General features: G+C 35.8%; 1 protein-coding gene across 2 annotated transcripts in view; it reads left to right on the top strand.

Moving 5' to 3' along the window:
* The window catches only part of Csk (C-terminal Src kinase), a 146,517-nt gene that overhangs the window by 24,218 nt on the left and 106,390 nt on the right, over window positions 1–15,909 (top strand). For both annotated transcript variants that reach the window (XM_085946018.1, XM_085946022.1), the window contains exon 2: window positions 8,680–8,793. The gene's annotated coding sequence lies outside the window, so the exon portion shown is untranslated. The remainder of the gene's footprint in view (window positions 1–8,679; window positions 8,794–15,909) is intronic.

The following is a 15,909-nucleotide window of genomic DNA, read 5'->3' as shown; positions in this document are numbered from 1 at the left end:
TGTCATTCTTCAGAGTTGAGTTAGGGTCTCTTGACGTTTACGAGAGATTATCAAGAAGATATCAATGTTCAAATCCCCCTTTTAACGTACCTAACGTAATGTTCGATATTTTGTTATTAATTGGGATATCGTGAATTCCATTTTGTAATAGTGTAACATTAAATATCTGGAACACGCCACGCTACGTGTGTGGAGTGACATCGTAGCTTACCATTTTCTACCGCGTATTATGGAACAAACATACATATTAGAGTGGGAACATTCGATGCCACGCCAAGAGCTCAGGTAATACCGTACGCCGGGAATAGCAAACGAGAGCAGTCGGACCTCTTCCCTTACCGGGCCGAGTTGCTTGATTTTAATTCCCTAAAATGAACATTGATTATTTATAGAAACATATTGTCATCTGTACGCTGTCTGTGCTGATCGCTGATCTGTAAAATATAAACCGCCATCCTGTCTTCAGTTCTTGTTTATTGGATTCACCATCAAAGATAAATGACGGCAGAGCTGGTCAATTATTTTTAAAATCTCTTTCTCTAAGTATTACGGTGCACGATTAGTCCTGTGCGGCTTCGTCTCGCGACATGGAAGTGTGGCACTAAAATATTTTCATTCAGGCACGTTTATAGCGTCCGTGCACGTCTTGCGGCTGCTTAAAATGACGGGTGCAGATGGGGTAAATCGAATCAGATTAACATATATTATATAGTATGGGTCCATTATCTGGACTCCTTATGAGGTTTCCTATAAGCTTGATTTAGAGCTTGCTTAGAAGAAATTTCTTCGACATCTTTATTTTTAATGTATATAATTATGTTCCTTTTTTTTTATTTATTTTCCGACTAACTTTCTTCTAGGCATGCTCGCCTTTCATTCTCTAGAAGCTCGTAGGTCAGTTCTGCTCTTAAAGTATTTTTCCCTGCCCTCACGTGGTATAGTTTCCAATCCCGATATTCTGGAAAATTACATGCCTGGTCGCAGTGTCATGACCTATTTTGGGTGAACGCTGTTTCCTGTGTCAGGCTCACCAGGCACCAATAGCGAGGGCTGTGCGGCTGGTCAATGCACTCTCTAGAGATGTAGACATTTTTAGCGATGCATTATGTATGTATTTTGTTTTATCGTTTGATTTTTTTTTTGAATTGTTTTTTTTATTTGTTTGTTTTCTATATAATTATATTTTGCTTTGTTTTTTTCTCTACTAAGTTGATTTACCTGTAGTTTTTATTCTAAATATCGTGTTTGTGAACGTCTTGATTTGATAATTTGCTACGTGCTCAATGTGTCTTTTTTTAAATAAATAAATATCAAACACCTAAAGGGTAGCTATATCTACACACGTGATATATGATAGGTAACTAACGATATTCCGAATCACTCGTTTTTAATTATGGTATGTTACAAACGGGCTGTTAGTTAAAGTGAGTTAAAGTTATAATATTATTTTTACTGCAATTTATAAAGTGCTAAGTGCCAAGCATATGGCAAAATCAATCGGAAGTTACAATAGGGAGCTGCATACTGCTTGTCTTATACTGCCGTACTATTTTGTAGACGTAGATGCTCACCTTGTATAAATTCCATATATAAAATGCAATTAAAATGATTGCCGTTTATATTTTATGGTATATCGGTAACCCACTGATCACGCGTACTTTCAACGCTTATATTGACGCGATACTGTTATTGGTGGGTACTTACAATAGTTGAAATATGTATGTAGGCTTAATTAATTACAAAAAAGTGCGTGACAAAATGTTATTCCATCCTTCAATGACTCGTTCGCCATTTTTCGAGAAATAGTTTACATGCTAATCGCGTTAACATTTTAATAAATTAATAATTATGTTTGTAATTCTACATACGTTTTAATGTTTTAGTGCAGCCCCCTGTCACAAAAATTGCGAGATAGACTTGCAGTTAAACTAATCATTCCTTATCATTAGTCCATTTTAGTCCTTTTTCAACGCCATTTTCATATATTTAGTCTCCATCTGTTATAGAAGATTTTTTCAATGTCTTGGGTCCAATATTTTTTTCCGGCATTAAAATGTATTGTTGTATTAACCAACCTAGTGCAGACTAACATACATCTGTCCGTAAACACTTGAACATTGTATAAAAACTATTTAAAAATTACCATGTTTTTTTTTTGTATCCTGAATTTGCAAATGCACCTACTCCCAAACAAGCATGTGTGGAGATTTTTGGGGATATTTTTTTACTGTTTCATCGGAAGTAGCGACGCGTGTTCTCGTGCGCAAATTTGTACGATGTGGACTATCGAAACTACATTTAATTTGATAGCAATGTTTGATGGTGCGGAACATGTGTTGGGTTTCTAACAAATGATTTGCACGTGTATTTGTGAAGCGGCAATCGATTACAAATCTGTTTGCGGGCATATACACTTTGGTCTGGACTGGGCTTTAACGTGTATCTATATCAATTATAATGTAGGTACTTAACCCACATCATTTAATAACGATCAGCGCATCTATTTTATACACAAGGCTGCTATCGGCAGCTATCGAGGGTAGTTTATAATATTTATGTGTTGAGGTATTATAATTGTTACAATAAGTTAGCCGTCTAAACACTCTAAACTGTCAAAACTGCCTATCTCGCTCTAAAAGTTAACACAGCCAAGAGAGGTGCTGTTAAAACATAGCACTTTTTGACAGTTCCAACGGTTAACTTATAGTAACAATTAACCGCCTCAATACATAAACGTGATGCAATACCCTCGGTAGCCGCCGATAGCAGCCTTGTGAATGGAATATACCCACATGGTCGGTTTCGGTATTTGAAAGATACATTCCCGACGTATGAGTACGTTTTTCACTTACGAGAATGTCGGCTAAACTAAACGAAACCTTTCCCGATGGCAATTAAGTTATTTGGATAACTTTAATGTTTAAATTTATACGATGACTTTCCACGAAAAATATTCGGATAATTGCTTTATTAGCATTTATACGTTTATCGTGAGATAACTTACTATTGGGTACTTCTTTTCATGGGTAACTTGTTGTATTAACAGCTATCGAGCTCCTTGTACTACACCACGTAAGTATGTTATATATACTTAATAGAATTGTTGGGTGTCCTTTTCGAGATCCATTTCTTTATTTACCCTGCTGTTTGGGAAACACTAACACGTCCGTGTAACCGCACCCATTCTTTCGGGTATTGAATTATTACTGCATGTGTATTTTTATGCACTTTATATCCCCAAAACGTTTTCATGGCATAGCGATTCTGGCGCCAGAACATTTTATCAAATAACCGTCGCATTAATTTCGACGATTAAGTCTTTTAAGTGTCGAATCCCGTGCAAATGGCGTCATCTGTGTATTTAATAATATTTATGTATAGTCGAACAGTCATCGTGGGATTAATTAATTCCGCACGCAGTGCAGCCACCGATGGAAACTAACAATACGCTGCGGTAAGCATTTCCCATACTGTTTGCATGGGACGTGCGCACATGCTGTTTAGTTTACGTCAGATGTGCGACACGCTGCGGAGTTGGAAAAGTCTACAAATAACAGGTGCGACTGAACACCACTCGCACCTGGTAGTAACCGTACCACGTCGTGTTCTGCACTCTCCGTGCACAATCCCCGTACCCAAACACCGATTGTCACCCGACTTGCAGCAATGAGGGTGGGTTGAAAAGTTTGTATAAAAATAAATGGGACTTTTTTTATGAAACAAAATAACTTTTATTTTCATTTAGGGCTTATACACTTGTTCCAACGATTCTGAATCGCCCGTCTGAAATATGGTGTTTGTTTAACTCGGTAAAATCGTCATTAATTGCGACGATGATATCCTGATTTTTCCCACCGTGTAAAAACATACAAAACAAGAAAATGTTCATGTCCAATTCATGCAACTTTGCTATCGCACTCGTCGTGAGCCGGCGCGTTATCCCGTGGAAGTGTTTTTTTTTCTTGTTGAGCATATAAGTCGTTTTTTCTTCAACTCATTTTTCAAACAATCTAAAACTCCGTAATATCCTCCTGTCTTAGGCTTTTCCATTTAATCAATCATAATGATTTCTTGTATATCCTAAAAAAACTGTGGTCTTTACTTACCTTCCCAGCCGAAAAAACATACTTCGTATTCGCCATATTTTTTCCAGTCCTTGTCCATAGTTTTGAATGGTGTCTGGAGTCTTGTGTGTAATTAATTATTATTGTGGATCTAAGTTTTGTCAACAGTCACGAATCGACCAAAAAGTCTTTCGCATTGTGATTATAGGTACCTACCTCCACCGCCAAACGCCGCGTTGAGATGCCCATTCGAGTGCGTTCCATATCTGAATTTTCGTGGAGGATATTGTGCCCCTCCCCCGTTCACTTGAAACGATCTCAGTCTCGGCAATCTCGCGCAGATGTGTAGATAAATCACTATACGGTGTCACTATGCGTAGGGCAAAGTGATTCGCGGTTTGATTGGTAATGATTGCTATATATCAGAGTTGGCGAACATTTTTACATACGCGTGACAAAATTTCCCAAACATTATTTTTTGGCTGTGACGTGCCGAGCAGTTTTTCATGGCGGAAAAGCGAAAATAAAGTATTTAAGAATTCTATTGAAAATGCTTAAAAATTACAATCGAGTTCTTGAGATTCTGTCTTTTACCGTGTTAACAAAATTTGTTGACTATACTGTCATTAAAATTTAATGTCAATGGCAGTGTAGCCAGCTTAATTATATGGGAGTACGGAAAGATAATGAATAATCCGGAAATACTATACATATGAAAATGAATTTCTAAATCGTTCACGTGCCAGCTAAATTTTACTACGTGCCATAGGTTCAGCAACCCTACTGTATAGCATTGAAACAGGGACTGTATGCTCTTGTGCTCCACTATCCCATGGACATTCTTAACTGAAATTCATATAAATTCACTGAAAGCACACTTGAGGGCATGGCGGCCCAGTCTTGGGTAACTGCTTCTGTTACATTACCAGTCATAAATTGATGCTTTACACCAAGACGTAGGGTGCCGTGACACTTCCGATTAAGACCGGGGGTGATTTGGTGGGGCTATTAAATATAGAATTATTTATCTATACTGGGCGGTCGTAAGTATAGGTACGAGGGTGTATAGGTTAACGCCATCTGCATAGAAAAATAGTTTTAATTATTACTACCTCTGATTTAAACAAACGACGGAATAATACCTGTGTAATTTATTATATTGTTTTCTAAATGTTTCTCGTTCCTAAAATTGAATAACAATTTATTTTCTTCTCTCTTCATTCGCTGCAGTTTTATTTAAGTATCATTTCCTGCAACTTTGCATTTCTGTGAAGAAATCTCTCAGTAATGTCCAGACATTTAAGTTATTTATGTGACATTATTTGTGAACGCTTTCTGAATTGATATTATCATTTTATACGATTCATTCGAAAACATGCAGGTATTTTCGTCTTCCAATTGAAAATAGATTTTCGCCTGAATACTTACAATATTTAAAAATACGAAATATCACAATAGTGTCAAAATAATAAACATTTTTTACATACAACTGTTCGTAGCCACATCACGACTTAATGATCCTGCCGAAGTGTATCTCATTTGTCTGTAATAAATTCATCTTGTATTATTAATGAATATTTTTTTCTTGACGTTTCTCAAGTAAGAAAATCATATACCTACATACATTTAGTGCTATGTGATTCAAAACGTTATTAATTTTTATATTTTTGCGAAAGGTCTCTGCTAATTGTAGGTGAGCTGTGGCTATGGTTGCGTGTCACGTGTATTAGATTCAAAGCGTTTGGCCATTGATAAAGTCTGGGAAGCGATGAGGCTCGGTAAGATAGTAAGCGGGATAAGAGCTGTGTTTAGTTGAATCAGGTGTGAGCTTTTCATACTACCGGTGGCTGTGGTTAGTGTTTGCATCTGTGCGCGGCGTTAATCGATTTATTTCTCGATGCGGTCAAATGCGACACGCCGGTGTGATGTTACATGCGAAATTCACTGTAAGTACTTAGTTTTCGTCAGCAGTGACGGTGTGAGTGTTTCGGATTAATCGGTGGAGTCCTATGAGGCTATGACAATCAGCAAACAGTGTTAATAACACAGCGAAAGTCTTAATGTTAAATCATAATTATTTATAATACTCCATACTATTATGTCCTTATATGTAGCTATTCAGTGGCGAAGGGTGGAGGTAAGCTGTTAAGATTCGCTATAAATAGTGCACACTAAACTTTGTTAGTCATATGTATTTGTTTTTATTGAACTAAGACTACAATTTACAGATGGTATTAGTTAGTTTTTAAAAATCAATTAAACCCTGCCTAAACGAAACCATAATAGATTTGGTCTAATTTGGGCAATGCGACAAAATTGTGTACAATTTTTCATTCATAGTTATTTGTTTTCGTTGGATTAAAACTACATATTACACATATTTTTGCTTCATTTTTTTGATTCATTAAGCCCTGCGTAAACCAAACTATAATAAATAAAAAATATTATTCTATCTATAAAATACTCAAAGTTATGTATGATTTAATTGCATAATTTTAGATATTTTATAGATAGACATGTATTTTTTGACTATTATCTATTATGGCTTGGTTTCTCAGGGTTTAATTGAATTTTAAAATCTAACCTACACTATCTGTTAATTGTAGTCTTATTTCAATGATAACAAATATGTATGTCTGAAAAAGTTTAATGTGCACTATTTATGGCGGATCTTAACAGCCTACCTCCACCCTTCGCCACTGAGCTATATCAATTATAAATTAGTCTTGTTTATTACTTACTACAAATTAGTCAGTACAGTGTGGTATGCTGTTAGCGATTACTAAAATAAGTGACCGCAAATGCCATCCAGAAGGCGATTCATCGACCTCTCGTCCTTCCGATCAGGAGACTACTGGCTGCATCCTTGCTTCACCACTGTTGCCTCGTCTTTTCCGGTTAGCGCGTGCCAATTATCCGGTGGGCAGCTTAGCGGTTTCGCTTCTGTGCGGTTAGTTCTTGCGCAAAATTCCTTTAAAACAAATTTATTAATATGTTATCTTATCTGTATTGTTTCTGGGCCACCGTGCAGTATTTTAAGGCCGATCGTGGCGTGCCAGTTACAGCGGATAAAATTAATATATTCTTTCTTCAATCGATATTAGTTTTTTTGTGCAGAGGGCCAACCACCCAGCCTCATGAAGGGTATGTTATTATAATACTTTGACATTGTAGATATCTATATGATCCATATTACAGTGGAAATAGGTAGCATACTCTGAAAACTATTTAAAAATACAGATCTAGTACAGATGAATGTTATCGTCCTTTGTGGACGCAGGTAAGAACTATAGATATATGTTGTAATTATAATATACATAAATACAGATGTACACCGGTATATGAATCATACACCACTTCGTGTCCGGAAACTTGTACGTATGCCGTATCACACTTCACCGTGAAATGTTGTATCGGAAATATATGGCTGTTCAACCACTAGGGTCGTATAGTACTGACATAAAATTCATGTATAAATAAAACACGGTTCTTGTCGGTTTACACTTTACAGGAACCCAGCAGCAAACAAATTTTGAAAATAGCCGATATACTGGATTATTTGTTTGTTAAGTTAGGTTTTCATTCTTGAATTTCAAAATTAGCTATGAAAATTGAATTAATGTTCATATTGAGTCTAAAAAAATTGGAGAACATATATACGGTCATCTCTTTCCGATAAGAAAGCTCACGACGGTACAATTTACATGTAACCACACCACTTACTTTACTAAATATATCATCAGCTGGGGTCTATCTTCTGCTGGATGAAGACCTCTCCTAGCTCTATTATTTTCGGAGCCTAGTTCTTCGCTGCTACGTCGGTACATCCACCGATGAGTTCGTATATATTGCGGGTTTTAGGGCGATATTATTGTGGTCGTTTAGTGCCCCTTGGCACATTGTATGAACTGGTTGACCATTCGAAAAAACGACATGTCCAACCCATTGCCATTTCATCTGCTTAGCGATCTCTATTACATCACGCACTCTTGTCTGCTCCTTATCCATTGGTTTCTGTTTTGGTCTTTCCGCATTATGCCCAATATGCACCTTTCCATGTCAGTCTGTGCTACATGTTATCTATCGTAATTAACATATAAACTAGTAGGCACCCACTGCATACCGACTACTAAAACGGTTAGCTTCGTCACTCTATCTACATTGTAGAGTAACCCAGACTTTCCGAACTGTTTTGATCTACTGCCCCATTTTATAGTAGGTACTTATAATATATTTTCTGAGTGTATTGATAAAAAATTTAAAATGTGGTGTTACATAAAATGATACATAGTGGAGAAAACCCATTTTACTTCGGTTTTTATTCTTTTATAATATTTTACATGCATAAACGCTCATGATTTCGGATAAATTACTACAATGATTTACAGAAGGTAATTAATAGGTATCGATTTGTATTTTTTACTCCTTTTGAGTACCTACCCTAGGAAGTATATTCCTATCTACATCTAATTGCTGAAAATAATATCAAATTAATTTGTATTTTAAGCGGCTGTCGGGTTATTAATGAAATTGTCTCCCGCGAAGAGCTATCCCAGTTTTGATTTACGCTGGCAAATTTTGTACTAATAATTGTATCTTTCTTTGTTCCCCGCAGTGCACAGCGCGATCCTGGAGGTCGCATGATTGTGATCCGCTCCTCAAAGGAATACCGAGTCGGTATCGACCCGCCTCCCCTGAGCGGTGAGAATTCTTCAAACTTTCCACCAAGGTAGGAAAACTTTCTTCGCTGCTAATGAAATTCTTTGAAAACATCGCGCGTATTGTAAGATGGACCAAGCGTTTGTATATTATATACTACTTCGAAGTTGTTCGCCGTATACCTACATTTTACAACGTTTTTCTTGGCTCGTATTCTTATTTGTCCGGTGGTTCTTTGTCCGGTACAAATCTTGCAATCGATTTTTAACTAACTTCTTGACTAGCTAGACATTTGAAACTTTTAGAATATTTCTGAACACGATGCCAATGCATTTTTTTTTAAATATTTTTAGCCATCTTTAAGTAGAATTGAATTCATTTTCAGTTAATTCTGTTTTATATGAAAAGTTATTTCGACACCATTATTGGTTGCTAAGCGGATGGTCCTAGCAACTAGATTATTAATATATACGTGCGTTACTATGGAAATCAAAATGACATTTCAGAATATTATTTCTATCAAGTACAAATTTTTTTGATCGTTTAAGCTAGCAAGTCAAATTTATATGATTCAACAGAAAATTTAAAAAGTTGTAGGTATATAAAAAGTTCTTTTTATCTTGTAGTTATTTTTAATGTTTTTTTTTTCAAACACTCGTAAGCAGCGTTGCTAATTTAGCGTTTTTCTCGCCAGGTCTAGCATTTTTCGATAGGTAAATAATTAATAATAAATTTGGTAAAATAAAAACAGTGAGCCCAGACACTACAGTAATTAGTAATAAGTTTTAGGGCCCGGATAAAATGCATATTATGTATAATTTCACTAGCAATAAGACTGTATTTCATTTCAATTCAATGTTGATAAGACAGTTTTACAGTTTGATAGAGTATTTAACAGTTATAAAAATTGTATACTTAATTCACTCAAAACTGAATTTTTTGACACACTACTGACTACACACTACAGTCTAGTTTTATATTATGTACGTACACAAATGACACAAGAAAATTGTATAAACCGGGAATATCCCTGAAAGCATTTCTGAAAGGGTTCGATATTATCACTACTTGCAGGTGTTGCCTGGCTTATTTAATTGTTTAGTGCGGTGGCGCTTTTTCGTATGTTATTCTCACGGCTCCAGGGAAATACTTCTGACACACACGAGTGGATGATATTGTATGATTTACTGACAGTTTTTCCGACCTCTCCATTCCTAATTGATATTAACTAGTTCTCAGAGACTTAGGTACCTATAGGTATGTCACTTGGTTAGCTCATATATTTATCTTTCCGTTTATATATTATTATCTCCATGACTAAGACGCACTGAGATAATAATATATCCACGCCTGTATGCCGGTCTACCGTATCTCATTCATTTTTATAATCGGTGTTTAGCCCGTCATTGCCGGGTATTTTTATCGAACATGCCTATATCACATCCTGCGGCTCTAAAGGTATTTTTTTGGCCTCATTCTCAATTCTGCTGCAGTTGTCCGTGGACTCAGCTGAGCGGATTGCTGAAACATAATATGAAATATTTCTTGTTTTGATTGGTTCAGAGTGCAGGTGTTTCCCTCTTGTTCTTTTAACATTTATCCTACCAATCATGGCCAGTCTCTCCAAATCGTCATAACCCATATGCCTAAAGATTTGGAGATAATAATTGGAAGTCCAGGCAATCCTGAGTATAAATTTTGCAAAATGACATCGATGGAAATATCGAGTAGATTTAAACAGGCTTGAATATCAGATAAGTATATTAAATGCATACGCTCATTATATAGGTAGGTAGGTACTTCAAATAAATTTACATTTACATTACATCACTATGTTCGATCCTAAGAGGATCATAATTTGGGCCTTCACAGAGTGGAGGTTGTGTTAACAGACCTTTTCTTTTTCTGAGAAATTGACTTTAACCAGTTGCTTAACCTATTAGGTCCATACTCTGGCTGAAAATACACGTTGAAAAACAACATGTGAACGTTGCCAGACCCAGGGTTCGAATTACCGAAGTTAACGCTCGGCTATCGTGGGCATTAAAACAAAATAATTATCAATTAAACTATTTTTTGAACATTTGGCATTCTTTATTGAACATAAATAAATCGGCGTGCCTAGAAATACGCCGCCTTTTTGTGATTTTGAGTCAAGGTATTAATTCTTAGACATGGTCGCCGATATTAACGAAGTGCCCCGCCGTAATTAGGTATGGCGCAGGTTACTAAATCGGTAAAGCACATTGGTCCTGCCCGGTATCAATATTTTTTCAATAAATATGATTCTGAGATGTTGCAAATCAGTAGTTGCTATCGACCTATAAACATAATATGGCGATAGTAAAAATATAAATAATTAAAACATTTTATTCAATAAGAAAAAGTCATTCACAAACAAAATCACAGAACTAGTCATATAACAGGCCACAGTGGACCGGCAAGGCATCAATCCATGCAATAGCTTCCAGTTTGGCTTGGTGTATGGCTGAAACTCCTCCGGGGAAGTCATACATGTTACATGACTCCACGATGTGCTCCGTGGTTTGAATCTCACCACATTCGCAGTAGATCTTTCAAGCCCCACCCTATGCATCATCATCGACCTATTAATCTTCCTGATACCTGCGCATTGATGTTTCTTTTGATTACTTTCAATACCGACAGTCATACACTGGGTCTGCAAACATATTTTGACATTACTTGTCGATTGTTGATTCTCTCGAAAGATCTTCCCGTTGTGTGCATTATAAATGTTGAAAATGCGGGTAAGATGTTCCTGGGTTGTTTACGGGCCGCATTTTCTCACGTTGACACCTCCTTGCCCTGCGTGCGGGTATTAGCATAAACCATTATCGAATATTTGATTACTTATCGAAAAGGCGGTTATGTGGACTGCCCACCTATATCGTTTGTACAACTCATTATCGGAACACGGTCGCGTCAATATTTACTTTATTGCGTGTTTTATTATTTCCCACAAATTCTAGTTGCACCTCGCGTATTTTGACGTCATGACCATTGAACGATCTGTATCCAGTTTTCCAAATCAATTTAGAGGAGGGATATGTGAATTCTTTCGTGGAATGATCGTGTAGAAACTGACCAAAATCCCCAAGGCCGACTATAAGCAGGCCGTGGCACTAAATTGTGGTAGTGCTAGTTCTTGATTATTTTAGATTTAAATTTCGTTAAAATTATTACCATAATATGCAATATCAACATGTAGCGATCATTATTTTCTACATACAGTTAAGTAACATTATTGCATTCGAAGTGTGAACAATAACTAGCACTACCTTCGAAGTTTAGTTTCGTGTCACGGCCTGACTATAGTCCCAAACGGTATACGCCATTCGTAATATTATCGATTACTTTCATTAACAAATAACAAAGTTGGTAACAATTTCTTGACGGAGTTTGAAATACTTTGGAGATAGCTGCTTTCTTATTATTCGAAAGAAGAATAGTTGGATCGGCAGCTTAGTGGATAAGAGTCGTCGCCGGCAAAGTGAACGATACCAGTTCGAATTTTACTCGGGTCAATGTCTCGAATTTTTCTAATACCTACATAGTTTGATTATGTTTTAAACACACCACACATCATTCTAGTGTCTTTTTACCCAACTACTTTTTTTACTCGTTCCGATCAATCTATTTCCTATATAAGTAGATACTTATTAATTTATTATCGATTGTTTGTTAAACCTTGAGCGCCAAGTGCAAGGTTAATCAATTAACAGTATTAATAATATAAATTTACATATTTTATTACTAATACATTGTATATGAAACCGCCTTTGGACATTGATCGACGTCATATCGCAGTGAAAAATATTAAACATTATTATGTTATTATTTTAAATTACTTACTGACGTGATGAATAACAAATTAAATAATATGCATCATTTGAGGGGTACAAAAGCAAAGGCAGCAATCTCCCATTTTTATGTTTTTGAGAAAAAGACCAAAAACTTATAAATATTAAAGGAGCTTTAGTCGGAATCTAAAGAATACGTGATTTTACTATTTTGATATCAGGGAATAAATTCACACTCAGTTTTTCTTTAATATATGTCTATAAGAAGATAATTAGTATTTAAATCGGGAGATTGCCGCTTTAGCTACTACGCGGTGGAGATTGCTGCCAAAATTGGAGATTTCTGTGTTTGCCATAAAACTTTATAAACTGCCGACATCTTTGTTGTGTGTTAATTAGCTCAAAGGAAAACCTCATAACTTGTAAAGGGATATTAAAAAGATTTAAAATTAGCACCAACAAAAATCACCGCCAACTGTCTTTTTAGTATGGAGCGGCCATTCTGTGGCGCGACATTCTCTTGCATTTGATTAGTTGAAATGGAGATTGCTGTATATGCTTTTTAAAAGACAGTGAGATTACTGCCTTTGCTTTTAATAGCGATTTTCAAAGGTACGTTTTGGTGAGAGAATGCTGGGTTTGCCACTAAATATTGAATTTATTTGGTTCACAATTATAATCTCTAAGGAACTGTATTCGCAACTTTTTTTTCGAGTTTTCGGAGATTGCTCTCTGTCATTTGAAGTATGTAGGTACATTATGTACAGAATCAGGGGAGTTTCATGCATTAATTATTTATTTACTTAATTAATTTATTACTTATGCAATTTCTTCTCCATCATTTCGATTTCACGTATTCTTTAGCATAATTTTTAAAAGCACAACAAACTAAGTCGTTTTTAGCTATACTGTCGCCCTTACAAACAAAAATCGTAGATTCTACGCTTAGTTTAGGTCTCTGTCTTTCGCTAGCGAAAGACAATCTCGTTGGCTGAAAACCGCTTCATACCTAGCAGATAGAAACTGATTACAATTCCTCGTCTACTTTCTGTATAAAATCTTCGTAAGAACGTCTATTTATTTCATTTGACAGTGCGCGCCCAATTGTCCCGGCGCCCAGTTGTCCCATTCCCCATATAGGTAAGTACCTATGCATGGTTAATAATATGGTAAGCATATTCAACTTATTTTTTTCACTTTAAGACTTAAGATCTCCTTTTTTCGCTTATAGAATTAGGTGTAGGTACATTGCTTAAAATTTGTTAGATCTTTCTCCTGTTGTCCTTGTTGAGCCTTTTCCCGGAATACTATAATGAATTTACTTATCGTTCATTTCTTTAGTATGTGGGTGTACATACGAAGACGTAATTCATAAATAAAATTATCAGAATCGTGTATGTTTAATATAATATGACTTACTTTTAAGCTACTGCCTTCATAATTAATTGAGTTCTGAGTTTAAAACCGATGTAGGTACAAAACTTCTAGAACACGAATTTCACGTTTTCCTGTTGTGTGTAAATGAAGATAAATTGGCAAAATTATATTATTCTCCTGAATCAAATTCAACCATCATTACAGCCAGTTAGATAAGTATATTTGTACTATCTGGATGAGATTAATCGTAGAACTGGCATGTAGTGCATTCGTACACCACCTATGTTTAAAAAGTAAACTCCTATTTGTCGACGCGCTTGGCTTCGGTAATCCTTCATAGAAAAAAGAATCAAGTTCTGTTTGCACTTTTGAACTTACTGTTTTTATATAATCAACTCTCTAAAATTACGAAAATGCGTGTATTATAGTTGAATATCGTTATCTGACGACCAGTCAATAAATGTTATTAGATTGTCATTGGGCGTGTTGTTTTTTCTTCCTCGCTATCTTCACTTCCATACTCATTTTCTAAGATCATAACATCATCTGGCTATTTCACTTTCAGTCATGATATGATACCTAGGGTCACCTTCGTCTACTTCTAACCATTGTAAACTTATTGCATGGAGTTATAAATGTATAATATATGTTAAATTCGAGTAAACAAATTAAACTGCTACGCAGCTGTGTGAATTAGCGGCCAGCGTTGCAAACGTCAGTCCTACGTTCAGTCTACGAGCAGGACGGTATTATGACACGAATTCGAGAGCGAGAGGTAGGTATTACACGATTATCATGCGCAGAATATTGTTTACAAGCGGTGACACTTAGATTCAAATATGTGACAAGATGTTTTTAACAATGTTTACATTTTACCAGATACTTTGTCCCTTATATCCGAAGTCCGTTATATCGAGATTGTACTGTATGTACCTACACCAGAGCTCGAAGTAGATAAGTTTTATGGACCGGAGAGCTCGATAATTTTCCAAAAAATATTAAAATGTGGGAGTTTTTTTTTGTTATATACCTGACAGACAATGTTTGGGCAGGTAACGTACTTCAGCGCCGCAGGGGGAAAAACTAATACTGTCTGTATGTAATGCTGTCAAAAATTGTACTTATTATTAGTTTCCTTCCTTTATCTGCTGCATATAGGCAGTGCATGGTTAGTGTACTCCCGCGGGACGTCACTCTTTGCACTTATAAATAACGTAGATATTATTTACGATCGTTTAATTAGTTCAATTAGTAATATTATAGTAGGTACATCCACAGACATGGAATATGTCGGAAGGCGAATCCTGCAATACTATACCCAAATCCTATGAAATGGTACAAAATTCCCATTAAACAGAATTTATGCTATATTAAGATCGCCGAACAACTTTGCAATAAAACAAAACAACATTTTATTATTGTTTGTATAAATATGTGTATACGCATGTCAAGTTTCTTTTTAAACTATATTACAGAATATAAGTTAATGTAATGATTTTCATGATAGCTACGGAACTGGGGTTTACCATTTTGCTGCGTTCCGGGGCGTTCCAGTCGATTTCGAGCGCTGACTACATGTTGTTCCATAGAAAATTTTATGATCGTGTCTTATTCCTTCTTCTTCTTACCTTCAATCTAGCTGAGGGTGGGCCTGTACCGTTACTTGAGAATATATGCGTCTTTTAATACTACTTATCTAAGTATTCTATTTTTCCTGCCGAAGACGTAAAAATATAATCATCTCATTACTGCGTTTAATATTAATACAGGTGGAATAAGTAGAAAATTACTAGGAATTATTTTTATAACGTCGCATGTCATCTTTTTTCATACCGTAATTTCATCCATTTACGTGTCAATTACGTTTTTTATGTTTAGGAGATTTCCAGCGGCACGATAGCCAATAGGATTTGTACAATTAAATTACAAAAAAGTGCTTAGCTATCGTCAGAAGTAGATAATAATGTCGTGTCTTCGATTTCTTTGTT

This window comes from Rhyacophila brunnea, unplaced genomic scaffold (assembly GCF_057557595.1).
Source record: "Rhyacophila brunnea isolate RB1 unplaced genomic scaffold, BYU_Rbru_1.0 scaffold_19, whole genome shotgun sequence".
Taxonomy (NCBI): Eukaryota; Metazoa; Arthropoda; class Insecta; order Trichoptera; family Rhyacophilidae; genus Rhyacophila; species Rhyacophila brunnea.
Note: the sequence above shows the minus strand (reverse complement) of the source record. Positions and strands in the feature narration are given on the sequence as shown.